Source organism: Grampus griseus (genome assembly GCF_964374135.1).
Source record: "Grampus griseus genome assembly, chromosome: 13".
NCBI classification, from domain to species: Eukaryota; Metazoa; Chordata; class Mammalia; order Artiodactyla; family Delphinidae; genus Grampus; species Grampus griseus.
In genome coordinates this window covers 16,470,673-16,487,894 of record NC_139007.1, presented here as the reverse complement: position 1 = coordinate 16,487,894, position 17,222 = coordinate 16,470,673, and the positions used below count along the sequence as shown (strand labels likewise).

The window sequence follows — 17,222 nt, the reverse complement described above, 5'->3', positions numbered from 1 at the left end:
GTATATTGTTTAATTTCAAAATATTTGTGAATTTCCCCCAATATCCTTTTGTTGTTGATTTCTAATTTAATTTTGTTAAATTTGGAATACTTATTTTTTACTGTTTCAGTCCTTTAAATTTGAGACATGTCTTATCATCTAACATATGAAAGTTCCATTGTATTCATGAGAAGAGTATGACTGAATTGACATCAACCTCTTATGAAACGGTAGCTTACAGGACTCTGTTTACTATGTTGCAGACATAAATTTGTTGCCTAAATAAAGGACAAGAATAGATGCTGAAGAAGCAAAGGAGTGGACTGTGCTGGATATATTCTGTTTGCACCTCAGATCCATTCTCTGTTCTTCTCCCCTCTACTATGTCTTGTGGAGTTGAACTCTAGGACTTTACCAGTCAGCTTATTTACCAGCCAGGGTCAGGCAACCTCTGGCTTCTGGTTACATTAGCCAGTTTGGAACACTAGCAGAATACTGGCATATTGACGGGAGGAAAGATAAAGCTTTTTTTTTTTTTCTGCCCTTTACCTCCATGGTGTTGCTATGGGCCACACATCTCACAGGCTCCTATCAGGTAGCTCACTCTCCACACAGCACTTTTCTCTCCAGATTCTGTTTCCCTTCACCCATTCAGTTCTAGGAATGGCAAAAGATCTCCCATTATTTCTAGCTCAGGTTACTGCAGTATTCATTGTAGTTTCCCTATATCCTGCCCACATTATAAAGCGTCCTTCAGTAATTTACCCAAGTTGAGAGTGCTGTTTCCTGCTAGGACTCTAACTGATTAGAGATCATCCGAGTAATGGAGAAAAGTAAGAGAATGCAGAGGTTTTGATTCAAAGATATTCCATTTAGAAACTTGGCAGTGAACAGGTAGATGCACGAGACACAGAAATGATAGATGGGTCACTTGTTTTGTGTTTTAAAAATGGAAGTCTATGCATCAAGAAAGCAGAAGGTGAGAAGTCGATGCATAGAGAAAGAGATTTGAGGTGCTGGGAATAGAGTAAATAATTGCAGAATGGGGATGAAGATGGAATCAAGAGTGCAAAGTGAAACTTGTGGGAAAGGAGAGAAGTACTACATGTTTCTCCTAAACTGCAGGGAAGAAACTGAGGATAATCATTGATCAGTGGTTCTCAGTTTGGTCTCCACATTAGCAACCAACATCACTGGGAACTTGAGAGAAATACAAATTATAGGGCTCCACTCCAGTTCTATGGAATCCAAAATGTGTAGAGTGGATCCCCACAATCAGAGTTTTAGCAAGGCCTCCAGGTGATTCTGACGCATGCCACGTTACTCTGATACTAAAACCAGGCAAAGATGCCAGAGAAAAAGAGAAACTACAGGCCAATATCCCTGATGAACAGAAACACAAAAAATCCTCAACAAAATATTATCAAAGTGAATTCAACAATACATTAAAAGGCTAATACACCATGATGAAGTGGAATTTAACTTCAAGAATGCAAGGGTGATTCAATATCTGCAAATGAAAATGAAGGATAGAAATCATATCATCTCAATAGATGGAGAAAAAGCATTTGACAAAATCCAACATTCATTTGTGATGACTCTTAACAAAGTGGGTTTAGAGGGAATAAAGGCCACATGTGACAAGCTCAGAGCCAGCATCATACTCAGTGGTTGAAAGCTAAAAGCTTTTCCTCCAAGATCAGGAACAAAACAAGGATGCCAACTCTCACCACTTTTATTCAGCATAGTATTGGAAGCCCTAGAGCAATTAGCCTAAATAAATAAATAAAAGGCATCCAAATTGTAAAGGAAAAAAGCAAAACTTCACTATTTGCAGATAACACATTATTTACAGAAAACCCTAAAGACTCCACCAAAAAACTTAGAATAAATGAATTCAGTAAAGTTACAGTATACAAATCAACATGTAAAAATCTGTTGTGAATCTATACCTTAATAAAGAACTATGAGAAAGAGGAATTAAGGAAATCCCTTTTATAATTGCATCAAAAGGAATAAAATACTTTGGGATAAATATAACCAAGGAGGTGAAAGACCTATTAAAACTATAAAATACTGATGAAAGAAACTGAAGAAGACACAAATAAATGGGAAGATATTCTGTGCACATGGATAGGAAGAATATTGTTAAAATGTTCACATTACTCGAAGCAATCTATGGATTCAATGCAATTCCTATCAAAATTCCCATGGCATTTTTCACAAAAATAGAACAGACCTAAAATTTGTATGGAACCACAAAGAACTCAAATAGCCAAAGAAATACTGAGAAAGAACAAAGCTGGAGGCATCACACTTCCTGATTTTAAGCCTACAGTAACTAAAACAGAATGGTATTGGCATAAAAATAGACACGTAGATCAATGGAACAGAACAGAAACCCACAAATATATGGCCAATTTATGACAAAGGAGCCAAGATTATACAATGGGGAAGGGATAGTGTCTTCAATAAACAGTGTTGGGAAAACTGGACAGCTGCAGGGAAAAGAATGAAACGACTACTATCTTACATCATATAAAAAATTAAAATGGATTAGATTTGAGTGAAATACCTGAAACCATAAAACTAGGGGGGAAAAAAGGGGGTAAGCTCCTTGACATCGGTTTTGGCGATGGCTTTTTGGATTTGTCACCAAGAGCAAAGGCAACAAAAGCAAAAACAAAGTGGGACTACATCAAACTAAAAAGCTGCACAGCAAAGTAAACCATCAACAAAATGGAAAGGCAACCTACTAGATTGGAGAAAATATTTCCAACTTATATTTCTGATAAGGGAATAATCCAAAACGTAAAAAGAACTCATACAACTCAGTAGCAAAAAACAAACAAAAAAACAACAAAAATTGATTAAAAAATGGGCAGAGGACCTGAAGAGACATTTTTCCAAAGACTACATAGAGATGGCCATGAAAAGATGCTCAACATCACTAATCATCAGGGAAATGCAAATCAAGACCATAATGAGATATCACACACCTGTTAGAATGGCTATTATCAAATAAACAAGAAATAACATGTTTTGGTGAGAATGTGGAGACAGGAACCCTTTTGCACTGTTGGTGTAAGTGAAATTGGTGCAGCCACTATGGAAAACAGTATGGACGTTCCTCAAAAAATTAAAAATAGAACTACTGTATGATCCAGCAACTCCACTTCTGGGTATTTATCTGAAGAAAATGAAAATACTAACTCTTTTAAAAAGATATATGCAGGCCCATGCTCATTGCAGCATTATTTACAATAGTGAAGATATGGAAACAACCTAAGTGTCCACTGATGGCTTAATGGATAAAGAAGATGTGATACACACACACACATACACACACAGTGGAATATTATTCCATAAAAAGAAGGAAATCTTGCTATTTGCAACAACATGGATGGACCTTGAGGGCATTATACTAAGTGAAGTAAGTCAGACAGGAAAGACAAGTACTGTATGATCTTACTATGTGTAATCTAGGAAAAACAGAAAACAGCAAGAAAAAAACCAAGCTCATAGAGACAGAGAGCAGATTGGTGGTTGCCAGAGGTGGGAGGTGAGGGGTGAGCAAAATGGGTGAAGGGATTCAAAAGGTACTAGCTTCCTGTTATAAAATAAGTATAACTTCCTGTTATAAGTGTTATAAGTCATGGGGTGTTATGTACAGCACTGTTAAAATTTTTGTGACTCTGTATAGTGACAGATGTTAACTAGGTTTATGGTGATCATTTCACAGTTTATGTGAATACTGAACCATTCTGTGGTACACCTGAAACTAATGTTTATGTCAGTTATACCTCAATAAAAAAATTTCTAGCACCATTCTTTGTTTGAAAATAAAAATTAAATGGCCCAAGTTAAGACTGTGTGGGAAAAATTATAGGGCCAAACTCAATTTCAAATATTGAAGACAGACTGTGACTTCTCAAGTAATCAGGTATTCTGTTTTATAGTCTCCCTTCACCTATCTTTTATACACTTAATTATGTGCATATAGTCTTTTTAGATTCCACACCTGGTATAACTAAGTTTGGAATTAATTTGCATAGAAAACGAACTAGATACATTGTTAGGTGGTTGTGAATATGAATTTATAATGCACATAATTTTCCAAATGCTTAAAATCTTTGTTTAGCTATGGAGCTTAATTTAGTGTGTATTTGGAGCTCCTAAAAAATAAAATCCTACAAATATGCTCCTTTTAAAATAGATGGCATTTGAAATAGATGGCAAATATTTTGTACCTTTTAAGATTCGGCTAAAAATATTAAGGGAATCTTCAATCCCTTCATCTGCACGTGAGATGATGAAAAAAAGGTGATGTAACTTTGGTTTTTTTTTTACTTACATAGACTTTGGGAGCACAATTTAGCGTGCACTAGGATTTCTACTTTTAAGATAGAGAAAAGACATCTTCAACTTTCTCTTGAAAAATCACCTCTAAATAACAAGAAAAGCAAGAAGCAAACACACAGTTCACTTTTGATCAAATCAGGACATATCTCTAAGACTGCACCACAGTGTAGGAAGACAGAATGAGTGTGGGTCCTATGTAACTTCTAGTAGAATGGCCTCCACTTTTATTAGTTTATTATAACTACATAAAGCCCTTGTTCTTTAACTATTTTCCTTTTTCAGCTGGTTCTGATTTGAGCTCTTCTGGGTCCAATACATCTATCCTGAGCTGCTCAAAATTTCCCCAGAACTCAGAGTAGATTTGGTCATCCACTTTGGGGAGTTTCAGGTATTGTAGGTCAACTGATGAAACTGGCTTGTGATAAACTTAAGCATGCTGCTTGCTCATGGCCCAAGCCATCTCAATATCAGGCTGACCCCAGGCCAGCATCTCACTGGCTCATCACCTGTTCTACTGATCACTGCCATGTTGCAGCCCACAAAGCACGGTCTCACTTTCCCTACAGTGATTGTGTGTGTGTGTGTGTGTGTGCGCGCGCGCGCGCTCCTTCCCCAGTTGACTGGAAGGGGCCAGAACTAACTTACCTTGCAAAAATAAGTACTGGAGATCTATTCAGCACAGTGCCTGTAGCTAACAGTATGACTGTATACTTAAAACATGCAGATCATGTGTTGTTACCACACACATGCAAAATACTACTGTTAAAGGGGGTGGGAGGAAACTGGGAGGTGATGGATTTGTCAACAGCCTTGACGGTGGTGATGCTTTCATGGCGTGTTCTTATTCCCAAACTCATCGAGTTGTATACATTAAAAACGTACCGCTTTTTACATATCAATCATACCTCAGTAAAGTGGTTTTAAAAGTAAACAGAATTTAAAAAAGAACAGAAGAGCTGAAAGTGATGCCTCTGAGCTGGGGTTAGGGACCACTTTTGGCACAAGTCTTTTTAGCAGGGTTTGACTTCTAAGCTCTGCAAGTGTATGTTACTTATATAATAATGTAAAGACTGTAAAGTTAACTATAAGCTCAGAAGTGTAGTAAGTAGATTGATGGTTTTATAGAACAGAGAACCAGACATAATTTTTGCTCAGTATAAATATTGATTGAAATTGTGTTTAATCTTAAAATTTGAGACTGTATAAAATAAGTGCCCCAAACTTGGTTAACATGAAAGTTCTAATTATTAAGCCAAGTTTCCTTCATAAAGTAAGCCCCAGTTTCAGAAAACGTACAAGTATAAAGCATCTGTCTTCACTCTGATGTACTGTAACTGCATTAGGTATTTTAAGGTAAAATCTATGGTGGAATGTAACAAACATGTAGATTATTTACATATATAAAATCTTGTTCCCATTCCTGAGTACATTTCACATTTGTTAAAGTAATACTAAACTTCTGAATCTGATTATGATGTATTAATGATATGAAAAGAGGTAAACTGTGGATTCTGATAAGTTACCAATATGTGCCATATAGTTATAGCAGCAGACAGCAGATCTGAATAAACCCTCTTCTAATAATCATATTAATTGCTGGGTCTTCCTATATGGACTATCAGTAAAGAAAATAAATACAAAGCAGGAAGTTAAAGTCAGTTAAAATTTCTGAAGGCTTCACATTGATTTCTACTAAAGTTAAGCACGTTTAAAGCTGGTTTTAATTTTTTTTTTTTGCAGTACACGGGCCTCTCACTACTGTGGCCTCTCCCACTGTGGAGCACAGGCTCCGGACGCGCAGGCCCAGTGGCCATGGCTCACAGGCCCAGCCGCTCCACAGCACGCGGGATCCTCCCGGACTGGGGCACGAACCCGTGTCCCCTGCATTGGCAGGTGGACTCCCAACCACTGTGCCACCAGGGAAGCCCAAAGCTGGTTTTAATTTTGTGTTTGATTTGAGCCTAAGAGTCTTCTTTGGAATTGCTCTTTTAAGAAAGCATGTGGGGAGGAGTCAAGATGGCGGTGTGGGAAGACGTGGAGTTAGCGTCTCCCCACAACTAGGGTGCCTCCCTGGTCGCTAGTGGGGGGCTCTGACCCTCAAGGAGATGGGAGGAACCCCAAAGTGAACTGGTAGGATGTAGGGGGACCGAGGGGAGAGGAAAAGTGGAGGCCAGACAAGATTGGTGCCCCTGAGGCCTGGGAAATCAGGAGAAGCAGGCGGGAGGGGCCCTCCAGGAGGAGCAGGAGAGGAGAGGAGGGCGTTTGCCCCATCCACTCGAGCACAGGAAGCCTGCTGGGCTCCCAGGTGAGGTCCCCTGCCCTCTGAGACTGGGGTGGGGGGCATGCCTGGGCCCCTTCTGTTCCTTGAGCTTAAGCCCTACCCCCCCCACAGCTTCCAGGGCCTTTTCCAGCCCTGTGGGTCCTGAGCATTGTCCCCACCCACCACCCAGACCTCGCCCTTGCTTAGGCCCCGCCCCCCACAGCCAAGGCCTTCCCCCCCCTTTTTTCCTTTCCCTCCTCTTTTTTACTATTGTGGTACTGATGTACCTTCCAGTTTTTGATTCATCTCTATTTTTATTTTTACATTCTTTATAACATGTCTGTTAGGCTCCTAGTCTAATTTTATTTTTTTACTTTGTTTTTTGTTGTTTTTTTTTGCCTTCCCACATGGCTTGCGGGATCTTGATTTGCAAGCCTGGGGTTGGGGGGAAGCTCCTACAGTGGGAGCTCCGAGTCCAAACCACTGGACTAACAGAGAACCTCAGACCCCAAGGAATATTCATCGGAGTGAGGTGTCATGGAGGTCCCCATAGCAGCACCAGCACCCAGCTCTACCCAATAGCCTACAAACTCCAGGGTTGGACGCCTCACGCCAAACAACCAGTAAAACAGGAACACAATCCCACTCATAAAAAAAAAAAAAAAAAATGAGACGGCAAAAAAATATGTCACAGGTGAAGGAGTGAGGTTAAAACCTACAAGACCAAATAAATGAAGAGGAAATAAGCAATCTACCTGAAAAAAAATTCAGAGTCATGATAGTAAAGATGATCCAGAATCATGGAAATAGAATGGAAGCATGGATTGAGAAAATACAAGAAATGCTTAACAAAGATCTAGAAGAACTAAAGAACAAACAGATGAACAACACAATAACTGAAATGAAAAATACACTAGAAGGAATCAATAACAGAGGCAGAAGAACGAATAAGTGAGCTGGAAGACAAAATGGTGGAAATAACTGCCAAGGAGAAGAATAAAGAAAACAGAATGAAAAGAATTGAAGACAATCTCAGAGACCTCTCTAACAACACTAAACACACCAACATTCGAATTATAGGGGTCCCAGAACAAGAAGAGCAAAAGAAAGGGCCTGAGAAAATACTTGAAGAGATTATAGTGGAAAACTTCTCTAATATAGGAAAGGAAATAGACACCCAAGTCCAGGAAGCACAGAGAGTCCCATACAGGATAAACCCTAGGAAAAACACACCAAGACACATATTAATCAAACTAATAAAACTTAAATTCAAAGAAAAAATATTAAAAGCAGCAAGGGAAAAACAAAAAATAACATACAAAGGAATCCCCATAATTTTATCAGCTGATTTTTCAGTGGAAATTCTGCAGGCCAGAAGGGAGTGGCAGGATATACTTAAAGTGATGAAAGAGAAAAACCTACAACCAAGATTACTCTACCCAGCAAGGATCTCATTCAGAGTCAATGGAGAAGTCAAAAGCTTTTCAGACAAACAAAGCTAAGAGAATTCAGCACCACCAAACCAGCGTTACAACAAATGCTAAAGAAACTTCTCTAAGTGGGAAACACAAGAGAAGAAAAACACCCACAAAAACAAGCCCCAAACAATTAAGAAAATGGTAATAGGAACATACATATCAATAATAACCTTGAATGTAAATGGATTAAATGCCCCAACCAAAAGACACAGACTGGCTGAATGGATACAAAAACAAGACCCATATATATGCTGTCTACAAGAGACCCACTTCAGATGTAGGGATACATACAGACTGAAAGGGAAGGGATGGAAAAAGATATTCCATGCAAATGGAAATCAAAAGAAAGCTGGAGTAGCAATACTCATATCAGATAAAATAGACTTTAAAATAAAGACTGTTACAAGAGATAAGGAGGGACACTACATAATGATCAAAGGATCAATCCAAGAAGAATATAATAACAATAACAAGTGTTTATGCACCCAACATAGGAACACCCCAATACATAAGGCAAATACTAACAACCATGAAAGGAGAAATCGACAGTAACACAGTAATAGTAGGGGACTTTAACACCCCACTTATACCAATGAACAGATAAAACAGAAAATAAATAAGGAAACACAAGCTTTAAATGACACAATAGACCAGATAGATCTAATTGATATTTATAGAACATTCCACCCAAAAGTGGCAGAATACACTTTCTTCTCAAGTGCACATGAAACGTTCTCCAGGATAGATCACATCTTGGGTCACAAATCAAGCCTTGGAAAATTTAAGAAAATTGAAGTCGTATCAAGCATCTTTTCTGACCACATTGCTATGAGATTGGAAATCAATTACAGAAAGAAAACTGTAAGAAACACAAACACATGGAGGCTAAACAGTGCACTACTAAATAACCAAGAGATCACTGAAGAAATCAAAGAAAAAATACATAGAAACAAATGACAATGAAAAACAACGACCCAAAACCTATGGGATGCAGCAAAAGCAATTCTCAGAGGGAAGTTTACAACAATTCAATCTCATCTCAAGAAACAAGAAAAATCTCAAATAAACAATCTAACCCTACACTTAAAGCAACTAGAGAAAGAACAACAAAGAAAACCCAAAGTTAGTAGAAGGAAAGAAATAATAAAGATCACTGTAGAAGTAAATGAAATAGAAATGAATAAAACAATAGCAAAGATCAATAAAACTAAAAGCTGGTTCTTTGAGAAGATAAAATTGATAAACCCTTAGCCAGACTCATAAGAAAAAAAGGGAGGATGCAAATCAATAAAATCAGAAATGAAAAAGGAGAAATCACTACTGACACTGTAGAAATGCAAAGGATTATAAGAGACTACTACAAACAGCTATATGCCAATAAAATGGACAACCACGAAGAAATGGACAAACTCTTGGAAAGGTACAATTTTCCAAGACTGAACCAGGAAGAATTAGACAATAACAGACCTATCACAAGTATTTAAATTGAAACTGTAATTAAAAATCTTCCAACAAAAGTCCAGGACCAGATGGCTTCACAGGCAAATTCTATCAAACATTTAGAGAAGAGCTAACACTGATCCTTCTCAAACTCTTCCAAAAAATTGCAGAGGGAGAAACATTCCCAAATTCATTCTACAAAGGCACCATCACCCTGATACCAAAACCAGAAAAAGATATCACAAAAAAAGAAAATTATAGACCAATATCACTGATGAACATAGATGCAAAAATCCTGAACAAAATACTAGCAAACAGAATCCAACAGCACATTAAAAGGGTCATACACCAGGATCAAGTGGGATTTATCCCAGGGATGCAAGGATTCTTCAATATATGCAAATCAATCAATGTGATACACCATATTAACAAATTAAGGAAGAAAAACCACATGATCATCTCAATAGATGAAAAAAAAGCTTTTGACAAAATTCAACACCCATTTATGATAAAAACTCTCCAGAAATGGGCATAGAGGGAACTTGCCTCAACATATATGGCCATATATGACAAAGGCCATATATGACAAACCCACAGTGAGCATCATACTCAATGGTGAAAAACTGAAAGAGTTTCCACTAGGATCAGGAACAAGACAAGATGTCTACTCTTGCCACTCTTATTCAACATAGTTTTGGAAGTCCTAGCCACAGCAATCAGAGAAGAAAAAGAACTAAAAGGAATACAAATTGGAAAAGAAGAAGTAAAACTGTCACTTTTTGCCAATGACAATGATACTATACATAGAAAATCCTAAAGATGCTACCAGAAAACTACTAGAACTGATGAATTTGGTAGGGTTGCAGGATACAAAATTAATGCACAGAAATTTCTGGCATTCCTATATACCAACAATGAAAAATCAAACACCCCCATTTACCATTGCAACAAAAAGAATAAAATACCTAGGAATAAACCTGCCTAAGGAGATGAAAGACTTGTACTCAGAAAACTACAGGACACTGATGAAAGAAATCAAAGATGACATAAACAGATGGAGAAATGTACCATGTTCTTGGATTGGAAGAATCAATATTTTGAAAATAACTATACTACCCAAAGCAATCTACAGATTCAATGCAACCCCTATCAAACTACCAATGGCATTCTTCACAGAATTAGAATAAAAAAATCTTACAATTCGTATGGAAACACAAAATACCCCGAATAGCCAAAGCAATCTTGAGAAAGGAAAACGGAGTTGGAGGAATCAGGCTCCCCGGTTTCAATCTATACCACAAAGCTACAGTAATCAAGACAGTATGGTACTGGCACAAAAACAGAAATATAGATCAATGGTACAGGACAGAATGCCCAGAGATAAACCCACGCACATATGGGCACCTAATTTACAACAAAGGAGGCAAGAACATACAATGGAGAAAAGACAGCCTCTTCAATAAGTGATGCTGGGAAATCTGGACAATCTGGACAGCTATAAAAGAATGAAATTAGAACACTACCTAACACTATATGCAAAAATAAACTCCAAATGGATTAAAGACTTAAATGTAAGACCAGACACTATAAAACTTTTAGAGGAAAACATAGGAAAAACACTCTTTGACATAAACCACAGGACGATCTTTTTTGACCCACCTCCTAGAGTAACAGAAATAAAACCAAAAATAAACAAATGGGACTTAATTAAAAGCTTTTGCACAGCAAAGAAAACCATAAATGAGACAAAAAGACAACCCTCAGAATGGGAGAAATATTTACAAATGAAACAACAGACAAAGGATTAATTTCCAAAATATACAAACAGCTCATGGAGCTCAGTATCAAAAAAACAAACAATCCATTTAAAAAATGGGCAGAAGACCTACAGAGACATTTCACCAAGGAAGACATACAGATAGCATGGCCAACAGGCACATGAAAAGATGCTCAACATCACTAATTATTAGAGAAATGCAAATCAAAGCTACAATGAGGTATCACCTCACACCGGTCAGAATCGCCATCATCAAAAAAGCTAGAAAAAGTAAATGCTGGAAAGGGTGTGGTGAAAAGGAACCCTCCTATACTGTTGGTGGGAATGTAAATTGATACAGCCACTATGGCAAACAGTATGGAGGTTCCTTAAAAAACTAAAAATAGAACTACCATATGACCCAGCAATCCCACTACTGGGCATACACCCTGAGAAAACCATAATTCAAAGAGACATGCACCACAATGTTCACTGCAGCACTATTTACAATAGATAGGACATGAAACCAACGTAGATGTCTATCAAAAGATGAATGGATGAAGAAGATGTGGCACATATATACAATGGAATATTACTCAGCCATAAAAAGAAACGAAATTGAGTTATCTGTGGGAGGTAGATGGACCTAGAATCTGTCACACAGAGTGAAGTAAGTCAGAAAGAGGAAAACAAATTCTGTATGCTAACGCATATATATGGAATCTAAAAAAAAAAAAAAAATGGTACTGATGAACCTAGTTGCAGGGCAGGAATAAAGATGTAGACATAAGAATGGACTTGAGGACACAGGGTGGGAGGGGGAAGCTGGGGCGAAGTGACAGTAGCATCGACATGTATACACTACCGAATGTAAAATAGTTGGCTGGTGGGAAGCAGCCTCATAGCACAGGGAGATTGGCTCGGTGCTTTGCGGTGACCTAGGGGGTGGGATAGGGAGGACGGGAGGGAGGCTCAAGAGGGAGGGGACATGGGGACATGTGTATGCATATGGCTGATTTGCTTTGTTGTGCAACAGAAACACGGTATTGTGAAGCAATTATACTCCAATAAAGATCTATTAAAAAAAAAAAGGAGCATGTGAATCCTAAAGGTGTTCCAAAATTAGAGATTTTTACAGGTTACTGGGAGTTCGCGAGTCCACATTTCATGCTTTAATGTAGTAAAAGTCTCCAAATGAGGCACTAATCTTTCATATTCATAGCAACAGATGGCATACTAGTTTAGAATTTTTAAGTTGTGAATTGTATCACACTTATTAGTAAAAATAGAAAAATGGATGTTACAGGAAGAGTGGATGGTGTGAAAGGGTGGTATGATGAGGCATGAACCACAGTGATTGTGAGGGGAGACGGGACTGCTGGGCAGTTTGCATCTTTCTTTGTGAATATCAGTGTGACCTCTGAACCCCACGAGGTGTCTGCCCTGTGGTTCTCGTGGTATGTGAAGCAGTGTGGAGGCACCACTCGGATATCCTCCATTACCAACGGGGACAGGAACGGAAGTCTGCAGGTGGATCTGGTCAGCCAAGCAAGCGGATAATGCACCTCCTCGGGGACAGAGTGAAGCTGGGGTGTCCTGTCACCTATGTGGACCAGTCAGGTGACAACATCATGATGGAGATGCTGGATCATCAACTTTATGAGTGCCGATACGTAATTAGTGCCATCCCTCCAACTTTCACTGCCAAGATACACGTCAGAGCAGAGCTTCCTTCAGAGAGAAACCAGTTAATCCAGCGTCTTCCAGTGGGGGCTATCATTAAGTGCATGACGTATTACAAGGAGGCCTTTTGGAAGAAAAAGGATTACTGCGGCTATATGATCATGGAAGATGAGGAAGCTCCGATTTCAATAACGCTGGATGACACCAAGCCAGATGGATCGCTGCCCACCCTCATGGGCTTCATCCTTGCTCGAAAAGCTGACCGCCTTCCTGAGGTCCATAAAGAACTAAGGAAGAGGAGAATCTGTGAGCTGTATGCCAAAGCGCTAGGATCCCAAGAAGCTTTACAACGGTGCGCTATGAAGAGAAGAACTGGTGTGAGGAGGGGTACTCCGGGGGCTGCTACACTGCCCACCTCCCCCCTGGGATATGACTCAGTACGGAAGGGTGATTCGCCAGCCCGTAGGCAGGATTTACGTTGCTGGCACGAAGACTGCCACATAGTGGAGCGGTCACATGCAAGGAGCAGTAGAGGCTGGAGAACGGGCAGCTGGAGAGGTCTTGAATGCTTTGGGGAAGGCGGCAAAGAGAGACATATGGGTCCAAGAACCTGAATCAGAGGATGTTCCAGCTGTAGAAATCACGCACACCTTCTGGGAGAGGAACCGGCCTTCCGTGACAGGCCTGCTGAAGATCGTCGGATTTTCCACATCGATAACTGCCCTGTGGTTTGTGGTGTACAAATTCAGGCTGCCGACCTGATCCTGAAGTTTCGGCTTCATGCTTTCTGCTTACTCTTTCCCAGCATCATCAGAAGCCAAATGTTGACAAATCGGAAGGCTGTGTCATCGGATCATCTTTAAGTGCACTGATTTAACCCCTCAGTTTAATCTCTGTATCACCTCCTTAATTTCCGTAAGATCAAGCTCCGTCTTGTGACTTGTCTGTAGACCAGCTTGTGTTGATTGCTAGAAAATCACCTTGTGATCAATTTCTTAACTTCAAGAAATTAAAGCTGACGTGCTCATAAAAAAAAATAGAAAAACACTCAAGTTTTGTAATTCTAGTATTCCTTTTATTTTCAATCCCAGTGAAATGGAAATAACATTAAGCTGGAGTGAAAAGATGAATTTTCCTTTACTTTCTAAGAATAACATAGCAGTGACCAGCCTGGGTTTGCTCATTACTCTGATTCTGTTACCATAAAATAGAATAGTGTATTTGACTCATTTTGTGTCATTAGAAATGGAAAACTTTTAGAGGCAAAGAGCCATTTAGTATGGTTTCATATTAGATGTAAGCCCATAACTATGTATCTAAAACCATCAACATCACATCCATTACCAAGCATTTGTTTAAACAGAGAGTAGAATTCAAGGACAGCGAATAGCAGGTAGCCCTCCTGCCTAGGGACTGAGGTTTGAGTGATGAGTGGCAGGACGTAGTATAATGTAGTATGTTCTAAGAACCTATAAGAAGAGATATTGGAAACAAGTACTATAATTAAAGGTAGTGGCTGAGATTTAAAGAAAGTAAATTTGGGACTTCCCTGGTGGTCAAGTGGTTAAGAATCCGCCTTCCAATGCAGGGGACAGGGACGCGGGTTCGATCCCTGGTCAGGGAACTAAGATCCCACAGGCCGTGGGGCAACTAAGCCTGCATGCTCTAGAGCCCACGTGCCACAACTAGAGAGCCCGTGTGCCGCAACTACTGAGCCCGCACGCTCTGGAGTCCGAGTGCCACAACTAGAGAGCCTGTGCGCTCTAGAGCCCATGTGCCACAACGAAGATCCTGCGTGCCACAACTAAGACCCAACGCAGCCAAATAAATAGATAATTTAAAGAAAGAAAATAAATTTGCTCTTTGGTTGTATATTATACATTTATGTTGCATTAGTTAAATAGAGCCCTCCAAATGACCTTATCTTAAACTTTTGGGAACTGTACACCATTCAAGGTGAAAAGCAGACTTCTTAGAGAAGAGGTTTATTTTCTCTTTAACATCATTTGCCCTCAGAGTTGTTGGTATAAACTTGCTATTCTTCTAGGGTAGAAACCAAAGACATATATATATTTTATATATATATATATATATATATATAATATATATATAATTTCACTAAGTTTGCCATAGGATTATTACTTTCATCAGTAAGATGCTATAACACTATGTAAATGAACTATTTGTAGAGTTCTTGTGAGGCTGAAGCAGTTTGGTATCACAACAGGATTAGGCAGTTTACAGAAATATCAAACATTTAAAAATAGGGCAGAAATGTGTGCTCAGTGCAGAGTTCCCTAAAATGTTTTCTATGGAATGCTAATTCTGAGGGCTGTTGATAGTTCTATATATTTCTAAAAAGCCCAGTGGCTAATTTAATTTGGGAAATGCTGGGTTAAAGACCACAGGACTTCTCAGAACCTTTAATTTGCTAATATGCATTGAAAACTCTCAAGAAGGAACTTTTATAACATGCTTTATTTTAAAATGTATATTAAATTCATTTAATCAATGAACTCTTTTCTTTTCTTTTAGCAATATCCCTGGAGTTCTATGGAGAATATCTGAATCACACTGGCATCAAAGTTAGATATAGAAGCTCTGGAATTAGACAAACTAGCAAGTCATTTTACCTCTCTGAGCCCTGGGTTCTAACCTATACATTAAGAAGAATAATTCCTACCTAATGGGAATATTAGAGATTGCTAATTCATGTAAAGAACATAGCTTATTATAAGCAGTAAAAATGCTGACTTATCAAAACAGCATTAATTGGAGAAGCAGAGATCACAAATGCAGCCACTGTTCATTCTTTGGCAGAATGTACAATAACAAGCCCAGAAAACTGGGTAGTATGTCACCAAAGACAACTGTGAAGCAATAGGAAAAATCGGAACTGTTTTATATTAAAATGTAAATTTTGCATTGGTTTATGATTCATAATTTGATTCCATAATTGAGTCACTACTTATTAAACTGAGTATTTTCATATACGTTATCTCATTTAATCTTCATAAAAAACTAAGACCCAAATGCAGCCAAAAAGAAACAAATAAATATTTTAAAAAATTCTCAAAGTGATAAAAGTATAGAGATGGAGAACAGATTAGTGGTTGGCAGAGGACAGAGACTTGGCGGGGGGAAGGGGGTGGTTAGGAGAGAGGGCCACAGATACGAAGAGGCAGCGCAAAGGAGTTCTTTTCTGATGATGGAACGGTTCTGTGTCTTGATTGTGGTGATCATGATGTGAATCTATAGGTGGTATGAAATGGTATAGAACTATACATACCCACACACACACATCAATACAGGTTAAAAAATGATGGAAACTGAGTAAGGTCTACAGTCCAATTAACGGTAATATACCAGTGTCGACTTCCTGGTTTTGATATTGCACTGCATCACTATATACTGTCCTATAATTGTGACGTCATACTATAGCTATACTTCTGATATCATAATTTGGGGAAGTTGGTTGAAGGCTACATGGGACTCTGTCATTTTTGCAACTTCTTGTGAATCTATATTTCAAAATACAAAAGTTAAAAGAAAAGTGCATGTGGGATGAGAGCGATTATTGCTACCATCTTGGAGACAAGTTACACAGTCCTACAGCTAAGTGAGTAAATAGTAGCACAGAGACTGAGGACCCGGGCTCTTGGAGCCAACAAACAAGAGCTGTGACCCTGGATGATCTGCCCAAGAGGACAGGGCAGGCCCCAGACATGGTTTGGTGAGACCGTCATGGCGCCAACTCCATTAACTCAGGCTCAGGATGTAGTGTCTGTCTTTGAGGGTGAAGAGTCTACTAGAATGGGTAATTAACTGACAAAAATTAAAGGAAAATGTAGACAGAGATCCCATCCTGAAAATGAGGCCAAATTGGAGAAGGGAATGGGTAGCCTGACATTCGGCAGACCCCAGGAGCTCTGGTGGCAGAGGGAATCTGAGCCAGTGGGTCCTGTGCTGTCTGTGTGACTCATCACCAAGTCCTGCAGCGTGGCGTCCAGAGGCAGGTAAAGTGCACAGACGGTCGAAAGAGCCCTGGATCTCGGACAGACCCCTCGTGGGGAGGCGCCAGACAATAAAGACAGAAATCAAGGGAGGGTCAAAGCACAAAGAGAATTAGGGCACTTTCTCTTCCAAGGAATCCTAGGCTCCACCTCCTTTCCTTTACCACTGCCTTTCTTAAACATGCTTCCAATCTGGAAATGACTGCAAAGCACTGTACTTCTTTTTATAGAACTGAGATACTGCTTTATCA

General features: G+C 39.1%; 1 pseudogene across 1 annotated transcript; it reads left to right on the top strand.

The window, feature by feature from the left end:
• The first annotated feature begins 802 nt into the window (after positions 1-802).
• Positions 803-13,720, top strand: LOC309831840 (amine oxidase [flavin-containing] A-like; annotated as a pseudogene). Its single transcript has 2 exons — positions 803-812; positions 12,630-13,720. The product of its transcript is annotated as an amine oxidase [flavin-containing] A-like (transcript).
• The last annotated feature ends 3,502 nt before the right edge of the window (positions 13,721-17,222 follow it).